This window comes from Lissotriton vulgaris, chromosome 5, assembly GCF_964263255.1.
Source record: "Lissotriton vulgaris chromosome 5, aLisVul1.2, whole genome shotgun sequence".
NCBI classification, from domain to species: domain Eukaryota; kingdom Metazoa; phylum Chordata; class Amphibia; order Caudata; family Salamandridae; genus Lissotriton; species Lissotriton vulgaris.
This window is the reverse complement of record NC_141693.1, coordinates 157,873,608-157,891,391: the sequence shown is the minus strand read 5'-3', so window position 1 is coordinate 157,891,391 and position 17,784 is coordinate 157,873,608.

Sequence of the window (17,784 nt, the reverse complement as noted above, 5' to 3'; positions counted from 1 at the left end):
CAGTGGTAGAAATAAAACAAGGTTATTGTATACAGCCTATGTCTACCCAGCACAGGGATAGCTAATAACACTTTGTACAACGTCGATACCAAATTTGTATCTTCTGTTCTAGGATAAGATAGGAGAGTGGGGCAATGTCCATAATCAGACAGACACAGAGGGGTTTCAGCATAATTTAGGAGGGATGAGAAGGCTGCTGGAAAGAGGCTTTCTCAAGTGTTTTTGAAGGCCACTACATATGGTGGGTTCCTAAGATCTGGGTAAATTGAATGCGGAGCTGTGCATGCATAAACATGACTGTTCTGCATCCCTGAATCCTCTACTCAAACCTGGATTGTGCAATCAGGTTTACCTTGCTCAATTATAGGTTCCGACTATAGATGTTAAGTGAAGTTATCTTTAAGGTAGTTTTGGCAGATGATTTTCTGCATTTTGAAGATTGAGTTTGAATCACTTCCTCCTTCCCATGAGACTAGACAATACATATCCCAAACTGCAAGCTCCCCCTTTATGAATCAGTTACCACCTGCTTTGAGATGTCAGCAATTTTTTTATGCTTTAGGAACACAATTGTGGGTACTTACCTTAGGTGCATTGCATTGTAAATCCCACATAGGATGGGGCACTCTTATTTAATGTGATTCAGAACGAGTTGCAAAATTCTTTTGGGATTCAGAAAGGCTTTTCCATATCACAAAGATTTAGTACATGAAAAAAACATGTTGCAGTCGTAAACCCTGTGACATATAGCATTTGGCCTCAGTGTACAACACTTGTGAGTGATCAAGTTACAATTATATTTTGGAGTGCACTGAGCCTTATCACAAGTTGCCCATCACTTCTCCACACTATCTAACAGTGCCTATTTGTTATTTTCCCTGAATTCCAGGATAATACACAGACCAAAATTCAAAGGGCCCAGTTCTGCATGATTTTCAAATCCAGGGAAAATAATTGGCTCAACTCTACAGCCATCTCCCACCAGCCTAATTTCAGTGGCCAATGGACACAAGAACTTTTTTTTATCTCAGAGGGCGTGGCGGGGTAACCGCAGGGGAGGAACAGGAGTAGAAAGGAGAATCTTGGGAAGCATTAACAAAATGTGTATTTGTAAAGTACACTTTCACCCAGAAGGTTAGCTGGGTTCTCAATAAGAGATGTGTATTGTTACCCAACTCAATTGTACTCATTTTATCGACATCAGAAGTATGAAAGGCTGGGGGGCGTGGCTAAGCACGCGATGTGAGCGGACGTGCCCGGGCTGAGCTCCGAGTGAAGCTCCCCTACCACGGGCCATTTCTCCTCCATTTCCAGCGGTGACGAGCCCAAACTCGAACCGAGTGCACCCGGGAGCCCAATCCGCCACCAGAGCAATTTTCAGACGAATCGGAGTGACTGACCCTCCGACCGGCGACAACCCCGGCAACTACCCGCCCAGGGCTCACTTCCGGTCGGCGACCCCAACCACTTGAGACCGGGGATCCGGCCCTACGAGGTAGGCCGCGGCGCGAGTATCTTACCCGGCACAATCCAGTGGGAGAAGGAGATCACGCCACGACACCTGTCACCCCCCGGCAATCCAGCTACTCCGGGGCCCCAGACACTGACGGTGGACACACCACCCTAGCTCACGGCGAGCTGTGACGCCGGCCCACCCTGCCTGCCGACGCTAGGGGCGTCCCGCCAAGCCTCGTGGACACCGGGGGGAGATCGCACTCGACTAATTGGGGGACCGCACTGACGACATTGCTCCTGGGGCCCGACGACCAACAGCGGAAGCTGACCAGCCCTGTCCCCTGGGCCCCCTTCACCCGCCCACCGCCCTGAAATAGGCCCAGCAAGGGGAAAGAGATCGCACCACAGCACCTGGTACCCCCGGCGACCCAGCTACTCAGAGACCCCAGACGCTGAAAGTGGACACACCACGCTGGCTCGCGGCGAGCTGTAGCGCCGGCCAACCCTACCCGCCGCCACTGGGGACATCCCGCCAAGCGTAGCGGACACCAGAGGGAGATCGAGCTCGATTGTTTGGGGACCCACACGGACGATATCACCCCTGGGCCTGAACGACCAACAACGGAGGCTGTACGGTCCTATCTCCTGGGCCCCCGTGCCCGCCCACCGCCCTGAAATAGACACTAACCGGCGCCGGACCCGTCCAACACTCGGGGGCCCGGACCGCACGGCACGCAGACTGCGACCACAGCGGAGCAGCCCCTTTGGCAGCCGGCCCTACGTTGGAAGGATTGCCCGGGCCTGCGCGGGTGAGGAAACAGAGTGGCCCCGCACTCTTCACCTCTACTAGCCTTACGCTGAGCTGCACGGAGCCCCACGCGGCGCTTGGTGATGCCTGGAGTCGCCCGACAGAGCGCACCTTCCCAGGCCCAAGGGGCGGACACGATCGGAGAGACCAAGCGGTCCGGCCTGGCGGACCGCCACGAGGCACAGCCGAGAGGTGACTTGAAATAAAGACGCTCACGGAGGCAACCGGCGCACTTGGGAGATCCCATACCAGTCAAAGCACGGCCATCTCGTCCTCCCCAGACGGTGTCATAGTGCCAAATCCTGAAGATCAGCGGTACAGCGATCTCCCCCCCCCCCCGTGGACCACGCACCGCCCGGCACGAGTGGAGCAGAGTGCCTAACCAGGAGACCCACGCGCACGGGCCCCAACAGTGTTCCTTGCGGGGGCCTGCCCAACCGGCTGCCTCGCTGCGTCGACCAGCCACATGTCAGGGGGGACCAGAGCTAAGACCGGCACCGGTGGGACACTGAACAAAGGAAAGATGGTGAAGAACTCAGAGGCTGACCAAACCGCCTCCAAGCTGGACACTATGCTGGCGGCCATGGAGCGCCTGAAGGAATCCATGCAGCTGACCCGTACATCACTGGAGAACAGGATCGATAAGGTGGCAGTGGACCTGACGCTTCTCCGAGCAGACCACAAGAAACTGTCCGACCGCACCACGGCCCTGGAACATACGATAGCGGAGTCCTCACCCAAGCTGGCGCAGACAGATAGCACGTCCGAGACCTGCTCAACCGGATGGAGTTCCTCGAAGAAAGGGCGGAGGATGCAGAAGGACGGGCCAGAAGGAACAATGTGCGCATAGTAGGCCTGCCGGAACGATGGGAGAGGCGGGAGACGGCGGAACACATGGAGACCTGGCTCAGAGAGCTACTACCGGAGGGCACGCTGTCACCACACTTTGTGGTGGAAAGAGCGCACAGAGTACCATCCCGTCCGCCCCCGGAGGGCTCCAACCCGAGACCAATGCTTATGCGGGTGTTGAACTACTGTGATCGGGACGCCATCCTCCGCAAAACGCGGAAACTGTCGGACATACAGGTTGACAACGCCAAGGTGATGTTCTTCCCTGATTACACCATACAAGTTCAACGACAGCGTCAATCGTTCCTCGCGGTGAAGCAACGGCTCAGGCGCCTGGCTCTCAAGTACTCATTGCTGTTCCCGGCACGCCTCAGAGTGGTGGCACAGGACAAGACCCACTTCTTCGATACTCCAGAGGCGGCGGCAACCTGGCTGGATTCGGGAGTGGACGCGAACCACGGGCCTGCGCCGATGGAGCAACGCCGAAACCGAGGCACCCGCAGGCGGAGACAGCGGCGCGCCTCGAGGGCCGGATCGCCGGCCGTGGACGCAGAAATCGGCCCCACTCCAGAGCAAATTCAGAACGAACAACAAGAGGCCCTCCGGATAGCAGCTGAGATCAGCGGATCACAATCGCCTATCCTGATCTCCAACGCCAGCCCACAGTCACGCGGGAGCGAGGACGACGACTACATGTACGGACTGCCGGATGATTCGAATACAGAGGGCCTGCCGGATGTCACACCCCAAACGTCGTACCTGATAGCATAGGCGACCCTCCTCAACCTAGCCCTGGCTAGGCCACTGCCACTGTCATCATGGAGCAGTTTGTTCACTTCCAAGGCTGACCCGATCGGGGGTCCACATCGGCACTCCTGGGGACCCCGGTGGCTACGACTGTCCCCGTCCCCGGGGTTTATGCTCTATTCCCGAACCCCCCCATCTGCCGGACGGTCACGGAGCCGCCGCGGCCACCGGGAGGGGAGCCGGAGCTGTTCCACTGGAGCACCACCGGAAACACAGTTTTGGTGGGGTGGACGGACCCCTAGAGGTGAGTGCCCCCCCGGGGGAATAACAGATGAGATCCACCCTGGGACTAACCATCCGAGTCCAGTGACATTGGGAACTCTGACCTGTCTACGGGCACTGCCACTGACTTTTGGTGCCCTTTGACCCACTGCCCGTGGAGGGGAGCCACCACGGCTCTCTTGGCGTACCAAACTAACTTGTTCTACCTAAGTGCTGTACTTTGTCATCCCCCCATTGAACTTACGGATTGATTGAGCTCGATAGAGCGTTTGGGCGGCGACTTGTTTTGTTGTTGCCCTTTTGGTATTATGTTTCTGTTCAAGTTCCTCTTTTTGAGACTAGTGTTGGCACTGAGGTGTTGCAGCGTGCATCCCTGGGTCTGTGGAGGGGACGGTGGGGGGGGGAAATTAGTCATTGTTAACTGCTGCTGTGCGTGTGTGGGCGGGGCAGGCTGGGGGCTGGGGGGAGGGGGCAGGTGCTTGGGTGCAATGAATACTGTAATGCTACGGTTAAATTTTGTACCTGGAATGTCAGGGGCATGCACACGCCCTCACGTAGATATCAGGTGTACTCCTATCTTAAAAGACATCAGATCCAGATTGCACTACTGCAGGAGACACACCTAGTCGCCACTGAGGTAGCCACGCTTCGCCGTAGGTGGAGGGGGCAGATATTCGCCACGACCTTTTCAGCGTTTGCGCGAGGGACCCTGATCTGGGTTCGGCCCGGGGTTCCATTTGCACTGACACACAGTAATGTCGACACCGAGGGGCGCTATGTCTTCATACAGGGCAGACTAGACGGGCAGCAGATTGTCATAGCCTCCATCTACGCACCTAATGTAGAGCAGGGGAAATTCTTCACGCGATTATCGGCAGTAGTTGCACCTTGGCCAGACGTACCCCTGATGTTGGGCGGGGATTACAATTGCGTACTAGATGTCTCCCTTGACCGCTCGGCCCCCCCAGCGGCAATCGCCCCAGTGCAGGCAGCCTCCAGGGCCCTACTTGATTGGGCAACGCAGTGGAACTTACAGGATGCCTGGCGAGTCAGAAATCCCACTGCCCGGGTGTATTCCTACTACTCGGGAGCCCACTCATTGCATGTCAGACTAGACAGATACATGCTGTCCCGCGACCTGATTCCCTCCGTGACAGACACTGACTACCTAGGACGGACGCACTCGGACCATAACCCACACACTCTAGTATATGGATGGAGGCGCCCGCACCCACCTGTACCCACGTGGCGCTTACAACCAGATCTCCTGCTCGACACCCCATTCCGAGAGGAGATATCCAGGAGGATCATACAGTATTTCGAGGACAATAGTGACTCGACCTCCTCCCCGAGAATCGAGTGGGACGCCTTCAAGGCGGTGACCCGGGGTAGCTGCCTCGGTGTGCAGGCGGGCCTACGAGGCCAGGTAGAGAGAGATCTGATACGGGCGGAGGAGGCACTACTGGATAAAGAACAGGAGGCGGCGGAGGGCGATGACTCCCAGCTGATCTCGGCCAGGGCGGATCATGCTGTTTTGATGGAGCGCCTAAAAAACATTAATTTCGCAGCACACTCCGCGCGCACCCACAACACAGGTGATAAGCCTGGCAGGCTCTATCGTGGCTGGTACGACAGGACGCACAGTCCGCGTCGGTCCTGTCGATCCGCACAGCCCAGGGCGTTGAGGTCTACACCCAGAAACAGATTCACGAAGCGTTCACGTCGCATTACAGGTCCTTGTACAGCTCACGGCTGCGGGCCACAGTGGTGGAGATCACGGACTACCTGGCGACACTGCAGCTCCCGACAGCTACTGCTGTCCACCAGACAGAGGTGGGTGCTGCGCTCACCGGTGAGGAACTACGGGAGGTGATCTTCTCCCTCTCCAATGGCAAGGCACCGGGCCCTGACAGACTCCCAGCTGAGTTCTACAAAGCCTACTCACTGGTGCTAATACCGGAACTGTTGAGGGTGTATAAGGCGGCATCGGAAGATGCTGAACTCCCGGCGTCCCTGAATGAAGCTAACGTGGTCTCCCTGCTAAAACCGTTTAGAGAAGCGAATGAACTAGGCTCGTACAGACCATTAGCACTCCTCAACACCGATTACAAAATCTTAGCAGCGTCACTGGCTCGGATGCTTGCGCCACTGGTCCCCACACTGGTGCACTCTGATCAGAACGGCTTCGTGCCCACCCGGAGCACGTCCTACAATCTACGCCGCTTTTTCAGAATCCAACGGTATGCGACCCCCGCCTGGCCATGCTCAGGATGCATCATACTCGACCTGGAAAAAGCGTTCGACTCGGTGGAGTGGCCATATCTCCTCAGAGTCCTCAAGAAATACGAGCTGGGTGATGCCTATGTCCAGATGGTGGGGCTCCTCTATCAAGAACCCGAGGTACGAGTCCGGACTGGGCGGCTGTTCTCTGACAGGATCCGTATTGGGAGGGGTACCAGGCAGGGCTGCCCCCTCTCCCCTCTATTATTCGCCCTGGCGATGGAGCCGTTGGCGGAACTGCTCCGCACCTCTGGCGACACCTGGGGCATCCCACTGACGGATGGCATTCACTCGGTGTCTCTATACGCCGACGACTTATTGTTATATATCAGAGACCTCACCTGTATACCCGCGGCAATCACGGATATCTTTCAAACGTTTGGGGACATGTCGGGGCTCCGCGTTAACTGGGCCAAATCAGGAGCCTATGCATTCAGTGGCGAGATGCCACAATGTTATGTGCGCATGATGGGGGAGACGCTCCGGTGGCACCCGACGGTATTCAGGTACCTTGGATCTTAATATATCGAGACCCTGTAGACCTCCTGGAGGGCAACCTAGTGAGAGCCATATCTTCGCTCTCGGCCCAGGTCACGTTCTGGAACTCCCTCCCACTGAATGTGCCGGCCAGAGTGGCGCTAACCAAGATGATAATGCTCCCCCGGCTCCTCTATTATTATACTAACCTGCCAGTGTATGTACCGGCGCGCATATTCAAAGGGCTGGAAACCCTCACCAGGCGCCTTGTCTGGAATAAAGGGAGACCCCGGGTAGCGTTGAAGACCCTATACGCGGCCACGGACGCTGGAGGCTTGGCGGTTCCCAATCAGGAGCTATATTACTTAGCAGCCCAGCTACAATGGGTCGCTTACTGGCTGAGTGGCAAGAACCTGATGGACACGGCCACGATCGACACCACCCTGTACCCCGTGCAGGTGTTGACACTCTTCCACCCCCTAACGCGGGGCCGGCCCCCCATTCAGGTCCATGTGGCAGTCGCGAAGCGGTGCTTTGTGCGGAGCCTCAGACTCACCAAAAGTACGGTACCCTATGCTCCGAACCTACCTCTACTAGGGACTCCCTTGGGCACTGGCATACTGTCCTCGACCGAGCTGCGCAGTTGGACTGCGGCAGACTTGGACGAACTGGGCGGCCTGTACAGCGACGGAGAGTTGTTGCCCTTCGAGACCTTGGCCGCAGATACCGATCTACCAGTGGGCCAATTTCTGGCACACGCCAGACTCCTCCGTGAGCTAACGAAGGCATGGGGTGACATGAGCCACGAGCCGTCCACTCATCTGCTCATCCAGTACCTACATGTGATGGGCGATGGTTCCCATATAGTGCATTGGTTAGCACAAGCACTGCACAGTCATACCCAATTCTCCTCCCACAGACTGAGGGAGAAGTGGACGACCGACCGGGGTACCGACTGGACAGACAAACAGTGGGCCGTGGTATTAGCGGGCGCCAGAAATATTCCTCACAACGCGCGATTTAAGACCATCCAATATTACATCATCCATCGCGCGTATTTGTCTCCAGACAAACTGAATCGCTACTTCGGACTCACATCGTCGGCGTGTCCCAGATGCGGCCTCCTGGATTCGGACTTCCTGCACGCACTCTGGAGTTGCGCCCACCTCACCTCGTACTGGTCGGCGGTCACGGACACATTGACGGCGGCCACAGGCGATACCCTCCCCAAGACGTGGGAAGTATGCCTGCTGGGACTCTACAACAGAACCAAGCAGACCAAACTACGGGCGCGTTTCTGGGACTTGGGACTCATTACGGCTAAGCGTCTTATCACGAAACGGTGGAAAAGTGCCACCCCACCGCGCCCTGCAGACTGGCGTCGCTCTCTTGGCAACTGGGCATGCGCGGAGAGTGTGTCTCTACACAGGGAGGAGACCGCGGGCCTACGGAAGTACCCGATCGCCCAAGACTGGGACGCTACCCTGATCGCATACCATCGGGCGTGCACCCAGGCCGGTATAGAGTGCCATCCTGACACGGACTAGAGGGGGCCCGGTTGACTACTGTAAGGACATGACGCGGGCTCCCCACCACCTTCCCCGACCGCTGAGACCTTACCCAACGGGTGATGTCCCCTGCCGCTCCCCGCCCCCGCCTTTCCCCCCCCCCCGCCCTGCAGTCGCAGCGACACCACATCCTCAGCTGTCCCCACCCCCACACGGCCCACATAGGGTGCACCACGCACAGCTAGGGTTCCAGATACACTACTGCACACGCAAATGCTAGTCTAACAGTTGTTGAAATGTTTCTCCCTCCCCCTCTTCTTTTAATTCCCAGTTAAGTCTCTTGGTTGACAAAGAGATTGTTTATGCTGTACTCATGATAATGCTCGATTTCCCCTCCCTGTTTATGTTTCACACAACACTGGTTGGACACTGCCATGAACAGGAGCCTGAAACCCAGCGACCCATATGACTATGTGGGATATGATCCTGCCTTTGACTGCTGCTGTGCTAACCGAGGAACACGACTCAAGACATTGGTTGCTGGTCTTCATGACCACTTTGGTCCTTTTGCAGTGCTGCGGGCCGCGAACACTGCAGCACGAGACATTTCCTGGCACTGCCGCTTGCGGACTAATGCATCTCCTCTGGCTACTGTTTATTTTCACTCATGTATAACTGACATGTCAATATGTGCTACTCGCTGAGTACCATTTGTAGTAGTAATTCCTTGTTATGACATTGTGTGAATAATTACCAACTTATATGTGAAACTAAATAAAGTTTGGGACCGTTGGTCTTAAAAAAAAAAAAAATCAGAAGTATGAAAGGCTGAGTGGACCTACTGGGATTTGAACTTGTGACCATGAGGTTGAACAAAGGCCCCTGCAGTGGACGCATTATTCCACTAAGCCACCTGACCCAGCATTAGCAATTCCCCCCATGCTTCAGTTGGAGGGCAGAGGTGGCCGTATGAGGGCAGGCATGGCATCTGCCCATAGCTTCAGCAGCTCCTCTGTCAGTTTTGGCAAAACAAGAAAAACACACTGATAAGTTGTTAGTTAAAAAGTAACAATGCAAACAAAACACAGTGTCTCGGAGATCTGGGATAGAAACAAAGTGACCAGGAAGATAAATCTGTCTTTGAGTCCAGATTTAGAGTTAGTGGTCCTCAATCCTTAAGAAGAGGGATATGTTGCAACTTGTAAGTCCTTGTAACTCTGCACCAGCAGATTCCAGTCAGTGGGAAACAACTTGATTGATGGAGGGGTGTGGAGGCTACTTGAGTCTTTGAAACAAAGGGTAGTGGTAGCCCCCAAGCAAAGAGGGCATATGGGGACTATTCAATTCCTTGTTATAGCCTTCTCGATCTGGCTACAGTGTTGGTCACATAGGTGCTTGAAATCTGGATGATAGGGCAGGCAATAGCATGGAATGTGATCATCAGGCGTATTGAGGCAGAGTTATCCACAACCCAACATGTTTACAGATGCAAATGGGAGGGCAAGGTGCTGGCAGGCCTCGAAGGCACTGCCTGGCATGCATGGCTATGTTAGAGGATTATAGAGAGGTCCTCTTTTGAGCCATAACTCAACCACCATAGCCCTACACTTGATAAATTATAGCCCCTTTTCCACTCTTGCCCTGTCTAGCCCAATCCTTTCAGCAAGGTTCAAGTCTTGCAGTCTTGTAAGCTTTGGTTTTTAGTGTAGTGTATTCTGTTACTCCCACCCATAGTTTTTATCTTGTATATTTTTCAGAACGTTCTCTTTAAGGCTGAGGTCATGGTACAATTTGGGTTTGGAGCAGGCATGTGCAGCTGCCTGGGATAGTCTACCCAAAGATGGTCCTAAAGCATTCAGTCAGAAGGTAAAAAAAATACTCTGATCTGTTTTGAAATAATGCTATGAAACAGCAAGGGATGTACTAGAAAATGAGTAAAATAACTTTGGTTGAAGCTTTTATTCGATATGCAAGATATCTTGAAAGCGTACATAGAATACAGCATTTACAAAACTAGAAAAAACATTTTTAAGAAGCAATATTGTATGTACATTTAAGAGGGATAAAAAGCCATATGGTGCCAGAATAAATTAGCTAAAAATGAATTAAACCGCTATTGACAATCTCTTGCAACGAATCAGCCAGAAATGCTTTAAAAATTTGGCTACACCACAAACAATGAGGGGGGGAAGTGTCCGTCATTAGGATGCGAAGGGCTCCCAAATAACTACGCGTACCCATATTGCAACAAAGGGGTTTGAGCCAAAAGCTCCTGGGTTTAGCATAGTCCGGACATTCGAACAGGATATGCGGTATAGACTCTGTCCTGGTGGTACAACGGGCACAAAAGGGTGACGTGTGACCTGATTTCCACTTAGACACCAGGACCCCAACTGGAAGGGAGCCCACTCTGAATTTGAAATACAGTGCTCGATCAGCTGGAAGGGTAATTAGGTCCAGGTAAGGTTCGTAAACTACTACATCTTTTATTGTTAAAAAGGCAACTGTAGATTTACAATGACTAGAATGTATAACTAGCTGATCCGCAACCTAGTTCCAGTATAATCTTTTCAGAACATCTTTTGGCGGAGCCGTTCTTGATGACCAACAGTCCCCCAGCCCAAGTTCCTCCAAAAGCTTTTTGGTGTCTCTCAACCACTTAATCTTCGCCCAACCGCCCAGGCTCATTATCTCAGCCAACCCTTCAGCATATGGTTTTAGCTCTTCACCCCTCCAGATACGTGCCCATAGAAGGAGCGGACGAAGCCGGGCTTGGTCTTTGATATTCTTACAGCCTGTGTCCAACAGCACAGGCACTGTTGGAGTGCTCAGAGGAAGGGTGATTAAAGATTTCAAAAGCTTGCTCTCTGCTGTTGCTAGGGAATCTAGGCAGCAATGCCCCCACAGCTCTGCCCCATACAAGGCTGATGTTACTCCCTTAGCCTTGTAAATGTCAATTGCTGGGGCAAGCGACCTCCTCGGTGATGCCCGGAATTCCCTCAGCAGGGCACCTCCTACTCTCTTGTGGTTCAAGACCATCTTGGCACTGTGAGATAACCAGTTCATGCTATCAGTAATCCGTATTCCAAGGTAATCAAATTCGGATACTTTCTCCAAGGGAACAGAGTTGAGAATAGGTGGGCGGCCCAGTTTCCTGGGAGGGTTTAGAATTAAAAACTTGGTTTTATCCACGTTGATTACCAAGCCCCTTGAAACGCAAAAGTTCTGGAAACGGGTTAGCAACTTCTGGAGGCCTTGCGGAGTCTTGGAAATCAAGAGCATATCGTCCGCAAAAAGTAGGGTTGGAATCCGCACTCCCCCAAGACTGGTTCTTGCTGGAGATATTCCACCACCCCATTAACGTATAGTGAAAAGAGGGTGGGCGCTAGGACGCATCCCTGTCTCACACCCCTAGACACTGGGATTTTCTCAGTTAGTTCTCCGTTTCTCCCCCAGCAGACCTGAGCAAAGGTATGGGCGTGAAGGCTAATAAGGAGGGACAAGATGTAAGGAGGCAGTCCCAACCCATATAGCACCCTCCATAACTCCTCCCGAGGAACTAGGTCAAAGGCAGTCCTCAGATCTATAAAAGCCAAGTATAGACTGCCCTTGCCTAGCTCCACCACCTTCCAGCCAAGGAGAGCTAGCCTAAACACCTGCTCTATCGTCCCTGTTCCTGCCCTGAACCCTGCCTGGAAGTCTGATAGTACTTTATGTTCCTCCACCCAATGAAGAATCCTACCAAGTATAGCTTTGCCTGCTATCTTTTGGGTGGAGTCAATAAGACTAATGGGCCGATAGTTCCCCGGAATTTCTCTACATCCTTTTTTATAAATTGGGACCACCACCGCCCCTTTCCAGGAATCGGGCACTAGCCCCCCCTTCATAATATCATTTAGGAGTACTGCAATAACCCTTCCCCATGCCACTGGATATGCCCGCATGAGATCCCCGGTAAGCCATCTGGGCCTGCTGCCTTCCGGGGGGCTACCCCCCAATTATCTTTTCAATCTCTAGAGCTGTAAAGAGATTGTAGCCGTGAGGTTCAGATACTAGTGGGGGGAGCACCCTGACATTTAGTGCCCCATCCGCCGGGAGGTATAAAGCCCCGAAGTGTTTTACCCAGCTTTGTGGGGGGATATTACAGGGTCTCATAGCTTTGTCGGGCCTGTTCCGAGAGCCTACAAGGTTCCAAAAACCCCTTGAGTCTTTACTTTTGCTGGCAAGAAGTAGGTCCTCCCAAAATTTCTCTTCCCACTCCTTTTTAGCAAATTTAAGGGATCTATTATAAGCCTTCCTTGCTTCCAATATATCAGGGTGGGATTTGAGTTTCACTGCCTCTACAAGTCTTGATTTGTGTACCCTACATATTTGTGTGCACCAACCGTTACCTTGCTTTACACCTCCTTTCTTCCCTAGCTTGCTCGGGGGGATGGTAAACACATTTGTTAGAGCCTCTGTAAGGGAGACAAAGACCCCGCAATCCCTACCCACCCCTTCCGGGAGGGACCCCAGGTTTAACAGTGCGTGATCTAAAAGGGTTGATATTTTTCCAACCTTTTCCTCCGAGAGGACCAATTTAGCCCATTTTAGACGCCTTCCACAGAGTGAGAGTACCGACTCGTCAGGGAGAGCTAATGTGGGGTTAATGGGACCCTTCTTAGAAAAACTCCACCACTGGGCCATGGTCAAGGAAAGTGGATTGTGATCGCTTTCGACCGTCGGGACCACAACCATGTCCCTCACCTGGCTCCACAGACATATATCTAATAAGATATAGTCAATTCTAGAAGTGTGTCCTGGTCTATTATAAGTATGAGCCCCCCCCCTATCTGAATTTGTCCTCCCATTCACTGCCCTTAGATTTAGTTCGATACTCAGGGTGTATAACTGTAACGCCACCTCTGACCATCTCCTAATGGGTGGAATTTCCAGGGCTGGGATCCCTATCTTGGCGTCCTCCTCATCCTGGTCTAAGGCAACATCCGATCCCAAAGGCTCGTACGTACAGTTCATGTCTCCCGCGACCAGGGTACACATCTTGTGTGAAGTTGTGCTCAAAAGGCTCTCCAGAAAAGATACTACAGTGGACTTCCTCCCGCCCTTAGTCCCTCTGGCGTACACGTTATAAATATTCAATATTGTTCGGCCCCTGGAATCTCTTAGAATAATATTTTGAATGTCTGGACAGCCTGGCTGAGACTCCTCTATTCTACAGTCTAGGGAAGCTGCCACCCATATGAGCAGGCCACCCAAGGGGCGACCCCTCCCTGATTCCGAGATTAGTGCAGGCACAAAGTAGGAGGAGAATCCCACCCTATGTACCGGCTCCAAACTCCAGGTCTCCTGAAAGATGCATATAGCGTGCTCATCAACCAAAGCATTCCAGTCTGGGAGGGCCAACTTTCTCGCAATCCCTGCGACATTCCAGCTGAAAACCTTGAAAACACGGTCCGTCACAGCTGATGTGTCGCTGACCGCGAGAACGCTACTGTCCGCAAGCCTCACAGGGGGAACAGGCAAATTACAGTCCAAAGAAATGGGCAGAGAGTCTACCAACCCACTGTCGCCTGTACTTATAGGTGAAACTATTCGGGGTGGTGGTGCTGTCATTGACCCTATTTTATTGCCAGTTACCATATCAGAAACAGCTATTTCCCTCATATCACCCCCCTCCAGTCAACATCTCCCTGGCCCCCACAGGGGGTTCAACCCGTTGTACCCAAGACCCCCAACCCGACATGGGTCCCAGTTTTGGCCAAAGCCAAATGTGCTTGGGCCCGCCCAGGACGACATAACAATTGGCCTGGGGTAAAAGAAGGTTAGATCCACTACTTTAACCCCTACCGCATCCATGTTTTTTATAGGGCCACAGATGGAGCTCACCACTCTGGGATCTTGAAAGTTTATTATTACACAATCCCCCTCCTGGGTTTTTTTTCCTCGGCCTACCCATCCTACTCTGCGAACACTTAGAATTAGCCCATCCACACCACTCGGTATTGACTTGTTTAACTTTAGCCAGTGGATACACTTATTCTTGAGGGCCTGGTGATCCTCCAACTGGTCTTCCTTCAGTGGGGGAACGTTTACTAATACGGCTACAAAAGGGTGACAATCTGGTGGGAGATTTATGGGGGGGCTCCGCCGTGGGGATTTGCGGGGGGCCACTGTGGTAACAACTGGGGCTACAGGTTGAGGGGCAGTTTTGGCGACCATCTCTGTTGCTGCTCCCTTACCTTTGACTTGTGTACCAGAGGTTTGGCTAACCTTTACCGCCCCTCTTTTATCGGGGGCTGCAATTGGGGTGTTAGTTTTGATGTACATTTGGTAACCTCAGAGGATGTTACCGTTCCCTTGTGTTGGGGCCCTACTTTTGGTGGGGGAGGAATTACAGGTACTGGTGCTTGCACTTTGCTAGTGTCTACCTTGATTGCCCTAGTTGGAGGAATAGAATCCGTTTGTAGTGGCAAGGAAGCTACTGGGGGCACACTCCCCTTTAGTCCCATGGTCTGGTTCTCACTCACTCTTTTATGCTGTTTAATTGTAGATTTAAGTGAGAAAAAGCCGTCGAGGGTAGATTGCTCTAGTTTGTCTATTCTGGCCCCCAAACCCTTAACCTGGGTCAACAGGGGCATCAAGAGACTGTTTACCCTCTCCATAATGCTGTCAATGATCTTGGGGTCAATAAATGCGGAGACATTAACAGCACTACTACTAGGGGACGAACAATTATTGTTACCCGTGGGTGTGTCCACAGAACCCCCCTCCATCACACCCTTATCAACTGGGACCGACCCCTTTACGTCCTTCCCACCCAGCCCAAGAGGCTTCCTCGGACGCTTGTAAAGCGCGGCCTGTCTCACCAGCCTACCCTTACTAGAGCTGGCTGCCCTTTTATTTTTGGCCCTTTTACTCTGCCCACTCGAGTCATACACAGGTGGCGGCCCAGCTAGGTTTACTTTGTTGGGAACCGGTGGAGTTGGTGATAATGTTTGAGTTGATAATGTTTGAGTTTTGCCTATATTTGGGGGTGCAGGTGAATGTGATGTACTTGCTCCACCCTCTTCCACTACGCCACTAGGTAGAAGCGCAGCCAGATGTTCCAACCTATCTATATTTTTCCCAATTTCTACCATCTGGGGAGGATCTACAGGGCCATCCGGGACATCGGGGGGAACAGATTGGACCCGCTCACGGGCCGGTGACAAGGCCTGGGCTACAACCCCCAGTGAGGAGCATCTAGAAGGGAGATAAACCTCGGAGAGACGGCGTTCGGACATGGCGATCTCCTTTTCAATGACCGCCGCCACTCTGGTTATAAAGCGGTCCATAGTTCCAATCACTGGGCTCCCAACAGCACCTCCCCTTTTGCCCTCACACCTAAGTAATTTACCAGAACGGGTTGACATGGTAGGAGGTACGCCTTTAGGAAATGACACGCAACCCACCAGGGCCCAGGGCTGGATGAAAGAGACGTGGCCCAGCCCAGCCTCTGGCAGCCCCTGACTGCCACAGACTGCCCGCCCTTTGCTCGGGCTTCGCTCGGCGTCCCGCTCGCGTCCCGCTGAGCGTCCTGCGCGTTGTTAATAAGGGGGCGTTGCAGGCGGGGTGGGCGTGTCTGTCAGGGGGCGCGGCCGTGCACACCTGTGCAGAGCAGGGACTCCTGGTCTTGCGAGTCCCTGCTGGCGAACTCCCTCTGGCGCCTCGAGGTATCTCCTCCTCCTCCTCTGGGGGTCTGCCTGGAATACAGCTGACAACCGCCCCTCACTGTGGGCTGCGCAGCGGCACCCGCGAAGCGGGTGCCGCAAGTTGTGATCCTCAGCAGCAGCACGGAGGGTCCCGATCCGGGCGAGGGCGGGCTCCACCAGCTCGCAGGTCAGGTCAGTGGCGGCGTTTGCAGGGACCCGCAGGCAGCACCTCCCTCGGCAACAATTAACAGTTCAAAGTGTCCCACACTCTGAAACAGGGGGCCGGCTTTTGTGGATGGCCAGGCGGGTGGGCGTGTCTGTCAGGGGGCGCGGCCGTGCACACCTGTGCAGAGCAGGGACTCCTGGTCTTGCGAGTCCCTGCTGGCGCCCTCCCTCTGGCGCCTCAAGGTATCTCCTCCTCCTCTTCCGGGGGTCCGCCTGGAAGACAGCTGACAACCGCCCCTCACCGTGGGCTGCGCAGCGGCACCCGCGAAGCGGGTGCTGCAAGTTGTGATCCTCAGCAGCAGCACGGAGGGTCCCGATCCGGGCGAGGGCAGGCTCCACCAGCTCGCAGGTCAGGTCAGTGGCGGCGTTTGCAGGGACCCGCAGGCAGCACCTCCCTCGGCAACAATTAACAGTTCAAAGTGTCAAAGTAAAATAACTGACTGGAACCCCAAAAAAGATCTAGTAGGTGTTAGCTAGTGAAATACAGTCTGTGGAGGTCTCACAGCGATTTCTCCTATTACACAACCTGCCCACATATTGCAATCTGTATTCAGGATGAGCTGCTATTCCTTATGGTATAGCTGACACGTATATCAGTTTTTCTCTCTTTTTAAACAGACAGCTTTAAGACATATCCAGAAGTGGATGAAAAGTAACTGCCAGACAATTGACCCCTGGTGCAAGCGACAAGTGAAGACATTTTTGCTACCCTGGTGCATTGACAATATACAAATATGTGTTGGCCCTGTCCTGGAGGACCAGAATAGAACCTTGACTGTTTCTCTATGCCCAGGCAAGACAGAATTTATTTTATTTTTCATGGCCAGCAAACAAGATAGACACAGACTAGACCCCAATGACCGGACATCCTTCATCCTAAATATCCTCCTATTTGCAGCGCCAATTGTAGGACTACATATAGCCCATTATTCATTCGTACTCGCTGAGGAAGACCCAGGCCGGACGGCCGCTTAAAGGGGGTGAAACACATGTTGGCTGTAACTTTAACACTTTGGTCAATGGATCTTTGATCCTTTATTCACTTCTGTACATGACTCCGAGTTCTGGAACGAGTCAAGCTACATAAAAACTTCTCAACAAAACCTTGTTTTGGCATTTGTTCCAGGAAAAGAGTGACGATCTTGACTGTCGTGACAAACCTTCAAAGATGCAATACAAACCTGACTCAATTACATTACCTTTGATGGCTGTGAACCCCAACTTTCACCGAATACCTAGTGACTTGGATTCATGACACCAAGAACGCCCTTGAGGAACACACTGCCAAAAATCAAAGACCATCTGGTTCTATCTCTCACTTCTAAAAAAGTGGAAATGTTTCTTCCTGAAAGCAACTTCAGAACTGGTGTTCAAGCCTGCATTCTCTCACATCTGGATGGTGGTAATGCCCTACTTCATGGCCTCCATGACTGTACAGAGGCAACTCTTGTAAATCACCAAT